At 40.0% G+C, this 14,045-nt stretch overlaps 1 protein-coding gene across 6 annotated transcripts in view; it reads right to left on the bottom strand.

Annotated features, from left to right (window-relative positions):
- Window positions 1-14,045, bottom strand: part of NPEPPS (aminopeptidase puromycin sensitive) — a 97,515-nt gene that overhangs the window by 71,171 nt on the left and 12,299 nt on the right. The window lies entirely within an intron of this gene.

Raw genomic sequence — 14,045 nt, 5'->3', positions numbered from 1 at the left:
TCTATTTGAAATGGTCTCACTTTCCTCTTTCCAAAGGAAAGCGGGTAGAAGAGTAGACAACTCATACTCAGTATAGGTAATATAAATCCTATTATGCGTTATTTTAAGGCAAGTTCTAAGATTTCTGGATAAGTCTCAAGTGACTGAATGGTCACAGGATGCTAATTAGAAATTTTAATTTGTAGACTCATAATACCACAGACTGAATCAAGTCCAGAAACATTAGCTAGAATATAAAAATCTAGAAAGACACGACAAAAGAGAATTCTAAACCAAAATGCGCCTTTCAGTTAGCTGCAGATTAGCAAGGTGGGAGAAAGCTAACTTAATAAATTCACTCAACTGACAGATTTAACTAATACGGCAAAGTTAAAACACAAAAGACAGACACAATGAAATTTTGCAATGATAGATAACAAAGGGTGTACCTACAATATATATCATGTATGTTCAAAGCAATACAAAAATAGGCCAAAAAAATTACAAATATAAAATTGTTACCAAAAAAATTAAAAGGCCAATAGTATATGAAATGATATTCAACTCTATTAATAAAAAGTTCAAATGTAAACAATATATTTTTCATTTCTCAGATGAGTAAAAATAGAAAGATTCATAATAACATCCAGTAAACCGGCAATACAGCTATTCAAAACCTGTCACACTGGTTCACAAAAGACGTCTTTTGCACTACTGTTTATAACAGCCAAAAAAGGGAGGGATAACCAATATGTGCAACATTAAGAAACGGCTTTGTAGGGGGCTTCCCTGATGGCGCAGTAGTTAAGAATCCGCCTGCAAATGCAGGGGACACGGGTTCAAGCCCTGGTCCGCGAAGATCCCACATGCCGCGGAGCAACTAAGCCTGTGCACCACAACTACTGAGCCTGCGCTCTAGAGCCCGTGAGGAACAACTACTGGGCCTGCGTGCCACAATTACTGAAGCCCACGTACCTACAGCCCATGCTCCGCAACAAGAGAAACCACCGCAATGAGAAGCCCACGCACCGCAACAAAGAGTAGCTCCCTCTCGTCGCAACTAGAGAAAGCCTGCACGCAGCAACGAAGACCCAACGCGGCCATAAATAAATAAATAAATAATAAATTTAAAAGGGAGATAACCTTCTTTAAAAAAAAAAATCAGTTGCTTTTCCATACTCTAACAATGAACAATCTCAAGACTTCCCTGGAGGCGCAGTGATTAAGAATCCACCTGCCAGGCCTCCCTGGTGGCACAGTGGTTGAGAATCCACCTGCCAATGCAGGGGACACGGGTTCGAGCCCTGGTTCGGGAAGAACCCACATGCCGCGGAGCAACTAAGCCCATGCGCCACAACTACTGAGCCTGCGCCCTAGAGTCCGTGAGCCACAACTACTGAGCCCACGTGCCACAACTACAGAGCCCACGTGCCACAACTACTGAAGTTCACACGCCTAGAGCCCGTGCTCCACAAGAGAAGCCACCACGATGAGAAGCCCACACACCACAAAAAAGAGTAGCCCCACTGGCTGCAACTAGAGAAAGCCCGTGCACAGCAACGGAGGCTCAACGCAGCCAAAAATAAAATAAATAAATAAATAATAAATTTATTTAAAAAAAAAAAGAATCAACCTGCCAATGCAGGGAACATGGGTTCGAGCCCTGGTCTGGGAAGATCCCACATGCCGCAGAGCAACTAAGCCTGTGCCCCACAACTACAGAGCCTGCACTCTAGAGCCCGTGAGCCACAACTACTGAGCCCACATGCCACAACTACTGAAGCCCACGGGCCTAGAGCCCGTGCTCCACAACAGGAGAAGCCACCACAATGAGAAGCTCGCACACCACAATGAAGAGTAGCCCCCGCTCGCCATAACTAGAGAAAGCCTGCACACAGCAACGAAGACCCAATGCAGCCATAAATAAATAAATAAAGTTATTTTAAAAATAATGAACCATCTCAAAGGGAAATTAATAAAACATTCTATTTACAATAGCATCAAAACTAACATAAAATACTTAGGGAAAAACTTTAACCAAAGAGGTGAAAGACTTGTACACTAAAAACTACAAAATGTTGCTCAAAGAAGTTAAAGATACAAATAAATGGAAAGATATCCCTTGTTCATGGATTAGAAGACTTAATATTGTTTGATGTCCACAATAGCCAAGGTGATCTATATGTAGATTCAATGCAATCCCTCTCAAAAGCCCAACAGTGTTTTTTGCAGAAATTTTAAAACCCATCCAAAACTTCAAACAGAATCTCAAAGGACCCTGGAGAGCCAAAACAATCTGGAAAAAGAACAAAGTTGGAAGTCTCACATTTCCTGATTACAAGGCTACCCTAACCCCAAAAAGTGTGGTACTGGCATCAAGACAGACATATAGACCAATGGAATAGAATGGAGAGCCCGGAAATAAACTCTTGCACATACAGTCAAACGATTTTCAACAAGGGTGCTAAAACCATTCATTCATTGGGGAAAAGGGAAGTCTTCAAAAAATAGTATTTGGAGGGCTTCCCTGGTGGCGCAGTGGTTGAGAGTCCGCCTGCCGATGCAGGGGACACGGGTTCGGGCCCCGGTCCGGGAAGATCCCACATGCCGCGGAGCAGCTGGGCCCGTGAGCCATGGCTGCTGAGCCTGAGCGTCCGGAGCCTGTGCTCCGCGGCGGGAGAGGCCACAGCAGTGAGAAGCCTGCGTACTGAAAAAACAAACAAACAAAAAATAGTATTTGGAAAACTGGATATCCACATGCAAAAGAATGAAGTTGAACCCCTTATACCATATACAAAAATGGATCAAAATGTGGGAATTAACACTATAAAAGGGACCTAAATGTGGGAACTAACACCATAAAACTCTTAGAAGAAAATATAAAAGTTTCATGAGGGCTTCCCTGGTGGCACAGTGGTTGAGAGTCCGCCTGCCGATGCAGGGTACACGGGTTCGTGCCCCGGTCCGGGAAGATCCCACATGCCGTGGAGTGGCTGGGCCCGTGAGCCATGGCCGCTAAGCCTGTGCGTCCGGAGCCTGTGCTCCGCAACGGGAGAGGCCACAACAGTGAGAGGCCCGCGTACCGCAAAAAAAAAAAAAGAAACATTAGCAAGGATATGGAGCAACTGGATCTCACACAGCTGATGGGGATATAAAATGTACAACCATTTGAGAAAACTGGCAGTTTCTTTAAAAATTCTCCATTTACCATATTATGCAGCCATTGTATTCCCAGGTATTTTTTTAAGTGTTTTTATTCATTCATTCATTCATTTATTTTTGGCTGCATTGGGTCTTCGTTGCTGCGCGTGGGCTTTCTCTAGCTGTGGTGAGTAGGGGCTACTCTTCTTTGCAGTGTGCGGGCTTCTCATTGCGGTGGCTTCTCTTGTTGTGGAGCACGTGCTCTAGGCGCGGAGGCTTCAGTAGCTGTAGCACGTGGGCTCAGTAGTTGCGGCATGCAGGCCCTAGAGTGAGCGGGCTTCAGTAGTTGTGACTCGCGGGCTCTAAAGTGCAGGTTCAGTAGTTGTGGCACACGGGCTTAGTTGCTCTGCGGCATGTGGGATCTTCCCGGACCAGGGATCGAACCCGTGTCCCCTGCATTGGCAGGCAGATTCTTAACCACTGTGCCACCAGGGAAGTCCCTATTCCCAGGTATTTACCCAAGAGAAATGAAAGCACATGTCTACAAAAGGGCACATATTGCTTTTATATTTTAAGAATGCAACCTTTTATATTGGAAATAAAACTAAAATCACTAGGAGGATTTCTGATATCTGGTCTTACATGTAAGGAGCCTAGAAGTTGCCACTCCATCCTAACAACACAAGTAAAAAGCTGGAGAAACTGAAAAATCAACAACTCTCCTTAGATCCACCAGAGAAGTGAGGACAAAGAGCAAACCACTGCTGAAAAAACTGGAGACAGGCAGATACAGAAAATCACAACATACCTGGGCAGAAACCCACAAGAAGAAATCACCCCTGGCAACTAGTGCTGGGGTAGGAATACCTGAACTGTAATTGATGAAGTGCTGGAGGCTCAGTGTGGACAAGCTTGAGAGTTTAAAATTCCAGGAGGACCCAGTCATAGGGAGACCCTCATGCTTTTTATGAGTCTTACCTTCAGGAGCTGTACCAGGTCCTAAAGGTAAATATCAGAGAAAAATCCTCTCATGCTTCCGGCAAGGGGAGGGGAAAAGAAACCATTCTGAAATATGCTAGAATATTCTGTTCTTAACAAAACCTGCCCTCAGAAGAAACTATTTTACCAGAGTTTAACCTGCTGGGGTTCCATCAGAGCCTAACCTACCTGGGGTAAAGTAAATGCCCAACTCCAGCCCCTCCTAAGGGGGCTACCTAAGGGGGTAAGAAATATTCTACCTAAGGGGGTAAGAAAACCTGAGAAGCACCAGTGAAGCTCACAGACCAGGAGCACAAGCTCACGGAAAGACTAAGATTTAATCACAGGACTAAAGAATGCTTCCGCTCCCCTCTTACCTTACCACTGCATTATTAAAGTCCTATTTATTGCAGTTCCTTTTACCTAGTACATCATGTCTGCCTTTCAACAAAAAATGGCAAGGCACACTAAAAGGCAGAAAACACCGCTTAAAGACACTGAACAAGCATCAAGACTAGAATCAGATATGGCAGGAATGTTGGAATTATCAGACCTGTACGATTAATATCTAACAATGGATAATGCAAGCAGAGACATGGAAATTCTGAGAAATAAAAAGAAATGCTAGAGATCAAAAACACTGTAACAGAAAATAAATAATATCTTTGATGGGCTCATTATTAGACACAGCTGGGAAAGTCCTCTGCTCTTGAGGACTTGACACTAGAAACTTCCAAAACTGAGAAGCAAAGACAAAAAAGACTGAAAAAAACAAAAACACAACAAAATATCCAAGAACTATGGGAAAAGTACAAGAGGTGTTACGTACATGTAACAGGAATACCAGAAGGAGAAGAAAAAGAGAAAGAAACAGAAGCAATATTTAAAGCAATAACTAAGAATTTCCCCAAATTAATGTCAGAAACCAAACCACAGATCCAGGAAGCTCTGAGAAGGATAACGGAGGGGAAAGAAAAAAAAAACAACAACAATTACACCTAGGCATATTAGAGTCAAAATTTAGAAAATCAAAGCTAGAGAAAAAAAAAAATCTTGAAAGAAACTGCAGGAAAAGAAAAACACCTTACCTACAGAGGACCAAAGATAAGAATTACATTCAACTTCTCAGAAACCATACTAGCAAGAAAAGAATGGAAGGAAATCTTTAAAGTGTCAAGAGAGAAAAACTACTAACCTAGAATCCTGTACCTTTCAAAACTGTCCTTCAAAGTGAAGGAAAACCAATCTTTTTGTGAACCTAAACTGCTCTTAAAAAATAAAGTCTTTTTACAAAGTGAGAATAGACTTTCTCAGACAAACAAAAATTGAGGGAATCTGTTGCCAGTAGACATGCTTTACAAGAAATGTTAAAAGTTCTTTAAAGAGAAGGAAAATTATATAAGTCAAAAACTCAGATCTACAATAAAGAAAGGAAGAGCATCAGAGAATGAGTAAATGAGAGAAAAATAAAAATGTTTACTTCTCTTATTCCTAATTGATCTTGAAGATAATAGTTTGTTCAAAATAGTAACAGCAGCAATGTATTTGATTATGTTGGCTTCTGTGTGGATGCAAATGTGTAAGGGAAATGAATGACAGCAATGACACAAGGAATGGGAGAGAAGAATTAGGAATATTTTGTTATTATAAGGTACTCACACTACCTGTGAAGCAGTATAGTTTTATTTGGAAGTGGACTAGATTAGTAGTAAATGTATACTGCAAGCTCTAAGGCAATCACTAAAAAAACTTAAAAAAAGGAATATAATTGATATGCTAAGAAAGGAGAGAAATTGGCATCATATAATGTTCAATTAAAACCATAAAAGGGGGCTTCCCTGGTGGCGCTGTGGTTGCGAGTCCGCCTGCCGATGTAGGGGACACGGGTTCGTGCCCCGGTCCGGGAAGATCCCACATGCCGCGGAGTGGCTGGGCCCGTAAGCCATGACCGCTGAGCCTGCGCGTCCGGAGCCTGTGCTCCACAACGGGAGAGGCCGCGGCAGTGAGAGGCCCGCGTACCGCAAAAGAAAAAACAAAACAAAACATAAAAGGTATCAATGGTATAAATACACCAATGAAACAACAGACTGTCAGAGCAGATCAAAAAACAAGACCTAACTACATGCTGTCCACAAGAAACCCACTTTAAATATAAAGACACATATAAATTAAAAATAAAGAGATGGGACTTCCCAGGTGGTGCAGTGGTTAAGAATCTGCCTGCCAATGCAGGGGACATGAGTTCGATCCCTGGGCCAGGAAGATCCCACAACCCATGGAGCAACTAAGCCTATGTGCCACAACTACTGAGCCTGCGCTCTAGAGCTCGTGAGCCACAACTACTGAAGCCCATGATCCACAACAAGAGAAGCCACAGCAATGAGAAGCCCGCACACCACAACAAAGAGTAGCCCCTGCTCGCCACAACTAGAGAAAGCCTGCACGCAGCAATGAAGACCCAACACAGCCAATAAATAAATAAATAAATAATTTTTTTACAATAAATAAAAGAATTTTAAAATATGTTTCATTAAAAAAATAAACAGATGGGGAAAAGATATATTATGCTAACATTAATCAAAAGAAAGTGGAAGTAACTATATTAATTTCAGACAGAGCAGACTTCAGAAGAAGGAAACTTATCAGGGATAAAAAAGGGGAATTACATAATGATAAAAGGGGCAATACTCCAAGAAGACATAACAATCCTTAATATGTATGCCTCTAACAGCAGAGTGTCAAAATACATGAGGCAAAAGCTGACAGAATAGCAAGGAGAAATATATGAATCTACTATTACAGTTGGAGATTTTAACACCCTTCTGTAAGAAACACGCAGATCCAGCAGCAGTAACTCAGTAAGGTTACAGCTGAACTAAACAGCACCATCCATCAACTGGATATAATTGACATCTATAGACTATTTCATCAAACAATAGCTCATTATACATTCTACTCAAGCTCACATGGAACATTCATCAAGACAGACCACACTCTGGGTCATAAAACACACATTAACTAATTTAAAAGAATAAAAAATTATAAACTGTCTGCTCTCAGACTACAATGGAATTAAATTAGAAATCAATAAAAGAAAAATAGCTTGAAAAAATACTAAAATACTTGGAGACTAAACACATGTCTAGATAAGACACAGGTCAAAGAAGAAATAACCTTCCAGAACAGAAAACACCAGGCCCAGATGGGTCCACTTGTGAATTCTACCAAACATTTAAGAAAAATTATACCCGTTTTCTACAATCTCTTCCAGAGGATAGAGGCAGAGGGAACACTTCCTAACTCATTCTATTAGGCCAGCCATTACCCTAATATCAAAATCAGACACATTACATTACAAGAATACTACAGACCAATAAATATCTCTTATAAACATAGATGCAAAATTCTCAACAAAATATTAGCCAATCAAATCCAACAATATATAAAAAGAATTATATACCATGACCAAGTGGAATTTATCCCAATATGCAAGGCGGTTTCAATGTTCAAAATTAAATTAATGTACGCCATCACAGAAACAGGCTAAAGAAGAAAAATCACACGATCAAATGAATAGATGCAGAAAAAACATTTGACAAAATCCAACAACCATTCATGATAAAAACACTCAGCAAACTAGGAATAAAGATGAACTTCTTCAACTTGATAAAGAATATCTACAAAAACCCTACAGTTAACATCATACTTAATGAGAAACTCTGAGCTTTCCAGCTAAGATGAGGAACAAGCGAGGATGTCCCTTCTCACTTCTACTTTTCAACATCATACTGGAAGTTCTAGCTAATGCAACAAGACAAGAAAAGGACAGGAAACAAAAGGTATACATACTGGAAAGGTAGAAATAAAACTGTCTTTGTTCACAGATGATATGGTCATGTAGAAAATTCAAAATAATCAACAAAAAACTCCTGTTACGAATAAGCGATTAAAGCAAGGTTTCAGGATACAAAGTTCAAAGTTGCAGGATACAAGGTTAACACATTAAAGTCAATTGCTTTCCCATATACCAGCAATGAATAAGCGGTATCTGAAAATTTTTTTAAATTATATTTTAGGGACTTCCTTGGTGGCGCAGTGGTTAAGAATGCAGTGGTTAAGAATGCCAATGCAGGGGACACGGGTTCGAGCCCTGGTCCGGGAAGATCCCACATGCCGCGGAGCAACTAAGCCCATGTGCCACAACTACTGAGCCTGCGCTCTAGAGCCGGCGAGCCACAACAACTGAAGCCCGCACGCCTAGAGCCCATGCTCTGCAACAAGAGAAGCCACCACAGTGAGAAGACCACGCATCACAAAGAAGAGTAGCCCCCACCTGCCACAACTAGAGAAAGCCCACATGCAGCAACAAAGATCCAACACAGCCAAAAATAAATAAACAACTTAAAAAAAATTATCATTTACATTATCACCCCCCAAAATGAAATGCTTAGGTATAACTCTAACAAAATATGTACAAGATTCATATCTGATGAAAGATACCAAAGAAGTAAATGAATAAAAAGATATTTCATGTTCATGGATAAGAAGACTCAATACTGTCAAGATATTTCTTGTTCCCAACCTGATCTACAGACTCAATACCAATCCCAATCAAAATCCCAGAAAGTTATTTTGTGGATATTTTTAAATTGACTAAAGTTTATATGGAGAGGCAAACAATCCAGAATGCCCAACTCAATACTGAAGGAGACAAAGTCAGAGGACACTACCCAATATCAAGACTTATTATAAAGCTACAGTAATCAAGATGATGTGGTACTGGAGAAACAAGAGAAAAATAGATCAATGGAACAGAACAGACAGCCTAGAAATAGACCTACATAGATATAGTCAACTGATCTTGACAAAGGAGCAAAAGCAATACAATGGACCTATCTTTTCAACAAATGGTGCTGGAAACTGGACATCCACATGAAAAAGAAAAAAATCAATCTAGACAGACCTTACCCTTTTTATAAAAATTAACTCAAAATGGATTATAGACCTAAATGTAAAATGCAAAACCATAAAACTCCTGGAAGATAACATAGGAGAAAATCTAATTGACCTTAGGTATGGTGATGACTTTTCATATACAACACCACCAAAGACACAATCCATGAAAGAAATAAATGACAACCCGGACTTCATTAAAATTAAGAACTTCCGCTCTGAGAAGGACAACATTACAGAGAATAAGAATTCAAGCCACAGGGTAGGAGAAAATATTTGTGAAAGACACTCCTGATAAAGGACGGTTATCCAAAATGTACAAAGAATTCTTAAAACTCAACAATTAAAAAAAGAACAATCCAACTAATATTGTGCAAAAGACCTAAACAGATATCTAACCAAAGAAGATATACAGATGGCAAGTAAGCATATGAAAAGATGATCAACATGAAGTCATTAGGGTCCTGCAAATTAAAATAATGGCATACCACTGCACACCTATAGAATAGCCAAAATCCAAGACACAACAACAAATGCTGGGGAGTATGTGGAGCAACAGGAACTCTCATTCATTGCTGATTGGAATCCAAAATGACAGTCACTTTGGAGGACAGTTTGGCAGTTTCTTACAAAACTAAACACACTCTTCTATCATAGGATCCAGGAATCATGCTCCTTGATATTTAGCCAAAGGAGTTCAAAGCTTATGTCCTCACAAAACCCTATACATGGATATTTACAGCACCTTTATTCATAACTGCCAAATCTTGGACACAACCAAGAGGACCTTCAGCAGGTGAATGGAAAAAAAAACTGACACATACAGACAAGGGAATATTATTCAGAGCTAAAAAGAAGTGAGCTACTGAGCAATGAAAAGACATGGAAGAAATGCATATTACTAAGTGAAAGAAGCCAATCTGAAAAGGCATGACTCCACCTAATTCTAGAAAAGACAAAACTATAGTAAAAAGATTAGTGATTGCCAAGGGGAGGGATTGGTAAATAGGCAGAGCACGGAAGATTTTTAGAGTACTGAAAAACTCTGTACAGGGCTTCCCTGGTGGCGCAGTGGTTGAGAGTCCGCCTGCTGATGCAGGGGACACGGGTTCGTGCCCCGGTCCGGGAAGATCCCACATGCTGCGGAGCAGCTAGGCCCGTGAGTCATGGCTGCTGAGCCTGCATGTCCGGAGCCTGTGCTCCACAACGGGAGAGGCCACAACAGTGAGAGGCCCGCGTACCGCAAAAAAACAAAACAAAACAAAAAAACTCTGTACAAGACTATAATGGTAGATACATGTCATTATACATTTGTCAAAACCCATGGAATGTATCACAGCAAGAGTGAACTGTAAGGTAAACTATGGACTCTAGGTGATAATGAGGTCAATGTAGGCTCATTGACTGTAACAGATGTACCACTCTGGTTTGGGATGCTGATAGTGGGACAGGCTGTATGTGTGGGGACAGGGGCTATGAGAAATCTCTGTACTTTCTACTCTATTTTGCACTGAACTTAAAACCCTAAAAAATAAAGATTTTAATTAAAAAAATAAAATCAACAAAATTTAATTCAGAAAACAGGCAGCTCTGATAGTTACCAAAGAACTGGGAAAATATTTGGTTCCTCAATGTAGCCTGGACACTATGGTTAGCTTATGCATTAATTCATCTATTCTTCAGAACAGTAATAGCATATAACAGACTTTACTTTCAAAATTCCCAAAACTCAGGAGTTCCCTGGCAGTCCAGTGGTTAGGACTTGGGACTTTCACTACCATGGGCCTGGGCTGAATCCCTGGTCAGGGAAATAAGATCCCACAAGCCTCACGGTGTGGCCAAAAAAAAAAAAAAAAAAATCCCAGGGACTTCCCTGGCAGTCCAGTGGTTAAGACTCTGCCCTGCCAATGCAAGGGATGCAAGTTCGATCCCTGGTTGGGGAACTAAGATCCCACATGCTGCGCAGCATGGCCAAAAGATTTAAAAAACAAAGAAAAAAAGAACACCCCAGAGAATCTGGGAGTTCTAAGTAAAATAAATAAACAAACAAATAAATAAAATCCCCAAACTCAATACACCTGGGAATAGTAAATAAACGAGAGACAAAATAAAAACAAGTTCTCAAAAACAATGCCATTTTAGTGCTCGAAAAACTAAAAGCTACCTAAAAGAGCTATTATGCTAGATTCTGAATTTTTTTAAAGTACATACCACTGGAACTCATATAGCAAACTAAAACAATTTGCTTAACATATTTAATAGTGATATGGCATAATATACATAATTTATATCAGTTTCAATTAAGAACTTAGAAGAATCTCATAAGGGTTTTTTCTTTTTTTTTTTTTTTAAAAAAACACTTTTTCTTTTTTTTTTCCTGGACGCGGGCCTGTCACTGTTGTGGCCTCTCCCGTTGCAGAGCACAGGCTCCGGACGCACAGGCTCAGTGGCCATGGCTCACGGGCCCAGCTGCTCCACGGCATGTGGGATCTTCCCGGACTGGGGCACGAACCCGTGTCCCCTGCATCAGCAGGTGGACTCTCAACTACTGTGCCACCAGGGAAGCCCTGTTTTCCTTTTTCTTTCTTTATTTTTGGTTGCATTGGGTCTTCGCTGATGCACGGGCTTTCTCTAGTTGCTGAGAGTGGGGGCTACTTTTCGTTATGGTGCGTGGGCTTCTTATTGTGGTGGCTTCTCTTGTTGCAGAGCACGGGCTCTAGTCACGTGGGCTTCAGTAGTTGTGGCACGCAGGCTCAGTATTGTGGCTCACAGGTTCTAGAGCACAGGCTCAGTAGTTGTGGCACACGGGCTTAGTTGCTCTGTGGCATGTGGGATCTTCCCGGACCAGGGCTCGAACCCGTGTCCCCTGCATTGGCAGGCAGATGCTTGACCACTGCGCCACCAGGGAAGTTTCTTCTTTTGGGGGGGGGGCGCCGCACTGCGTGGCATGTGGGATCTTAGTTCCCCAACCAGGGATCTAACTATGTTCAAGTCTTATCTTCATGTCCAAGTGATAAGAATATGCATACACACCACAGTTCTCTGGAATCCCTCTTTAGAGGTTGCAAAATCAACAGAACTCAATATGGCCCACAAAAATGTTCTGTTTGGCCAGAAAAAGTTCTTTAAAATGTTAGTAGATTTACGTGAGACATGGACTCTGGTTCAGCCTCTGCCCCAACATTCTTATTTTCCTACATCCAGCCCAATTCATTCAAGGTTGTTATTTGCTTAACCCCACAGTAACTTTGGTTTTAGGCCACTACCCTATATTGTTATTTGTGTAACTAAAGTTATACTCAGACTTCTTTGAAAATTTCCTTATGAAATACGATATATTTCAATACATTTGTATTAGAAAGGAATATATTCCCTTCTCTTTCAATCCTCCTGACTTTGAGGGCTAGCACTTAATTAGTCACATATGTATTTTCAGAACAATGCCATGAACAATTCTATTGCAAAGAGAAGATGGTTTATTAATGTTTTCACTAATCCACACATAACTGTGTGACAGAATATAGATTACTAACAGTTGGATAAAAGCTTATGATCAAGTGTGAGGAATGTTTCCTATTTTTGAAGTGAATAGTTTTGCTCAAAATTAATATTTGGCAGTATTTCTAAGCTGTTTGTTTTATCCTTCCATTAAACACACACGCACATATGCGTAACACTGAAATATACAATCCTACTTTAAGAATAAATGTGTTAAAATTTACATGCCTTCTATGGATAAACCAAAGTGATGCTGGTGGATCTGAAACTATATATTAGAACTCTGCATGAAATATGATGTAACCAATGGAAAAATTTTTTCTTACACAGCTAATTCTGCAAACACATACCTGACAGAGTATACTAAGGCAAAAGTTGGTACAAAACTTTCAAGTGATCATTCTCTATGTGGTTATGCCCAAGCCATCAACTATTAATGATAAATTAAAAGACTCTTTACCTGTCAGGACCTGAGTTCAGGCACTCAAAAGTTTCGTATTTCTCTTGCAGAAGCTGATGACAATACTAATCCCTGCACTGTGTAGGGAGGTGCATTCCTTGCACTGGCTTAAGTGCTAATGATTTCACCAACCCTTGAAGTGCAGAACAGTAAAAAAACAGTTTTCAGCCGTTTTTCTTACTGATTTCTCATTTTAAAAAATATTACAAAGATTTCAAATAGGTTTTAAAATAAATTATTTCTGTTTAAAAGGCAGTGCTTTAGTTTAAAAAAGACACACGCCAATAGATCTTTCTGGGTTACTGCACATATCACAAGATGGCCTTTTTCAACAATTAAAAACTTACACAAAGAAGCAACAACTTCACGCCTTCAAATCATTTTCTGATTTTACCTGAAAGCACCAAGATTTTGGCTACAGATATGTAAAACAGTCTTCCAGAAGGCAATCATAAATAGGTACTAGATGAGATTAGCTGGGTTAAAAAATGGTATCTCTCCTATTAACCCATTTATCACCCTGTCACCAGCATACAGCCCTAGAAGGAGCTGACAGTCAAGTTCACAACTATTAGTTTCTAAAGAAACAATATTATACTCTCCAAATAAGATAAAAATCAAGAAATGCTTCTCTATCTAAGGGCAAAATTAAGCTATGTATATATCTGGAAGGCCAAATCTATCTGTTCTGGCTCCTTAAAACACGAAATTAATACAACTCCCCATTCTTTTATACTCTAAAATTAAACGGGTTTACACGACTCCAGGTATTTCCTACTGCTATAGGAGAACAAATTGAGAAATGTACCTTAGCTAGTTCTGAAGAAAATATTTTATGTATGTAAAAAAATTTAATGTTTTATATGAATCACTCTCCAAATCCTCTCTACTGTATGAATTTTCATTGAGAATACTAACGCTGCTTCCTTAAGATTCAGATCATTATGAGCTTGGCACCATTCAGTTATGCATATTCAAACATTTAAATTCTCTGAATTCTTTCCTGGCATTTCAGTAGAGGAGGATAAAAAACAAA

The sequence above is a fragment of the Orcinus orca genome, chromosome 19 (genome assembly GCF_937001465.1).
Source record: "Orcinus orca chromosome 19, mOrcOrc1.1, whole genome shotgun sequence".
NCBI lineage: Eukaryota > Metazoa > Chordata > Mammalia > Artiodactyla > Delphinidae > Orcinus > Orcinus orca.
Note: the sequence above shows the minus strand (reverse complement) of the source record. Positions and strands in the feature narration are given on the sequence as shown.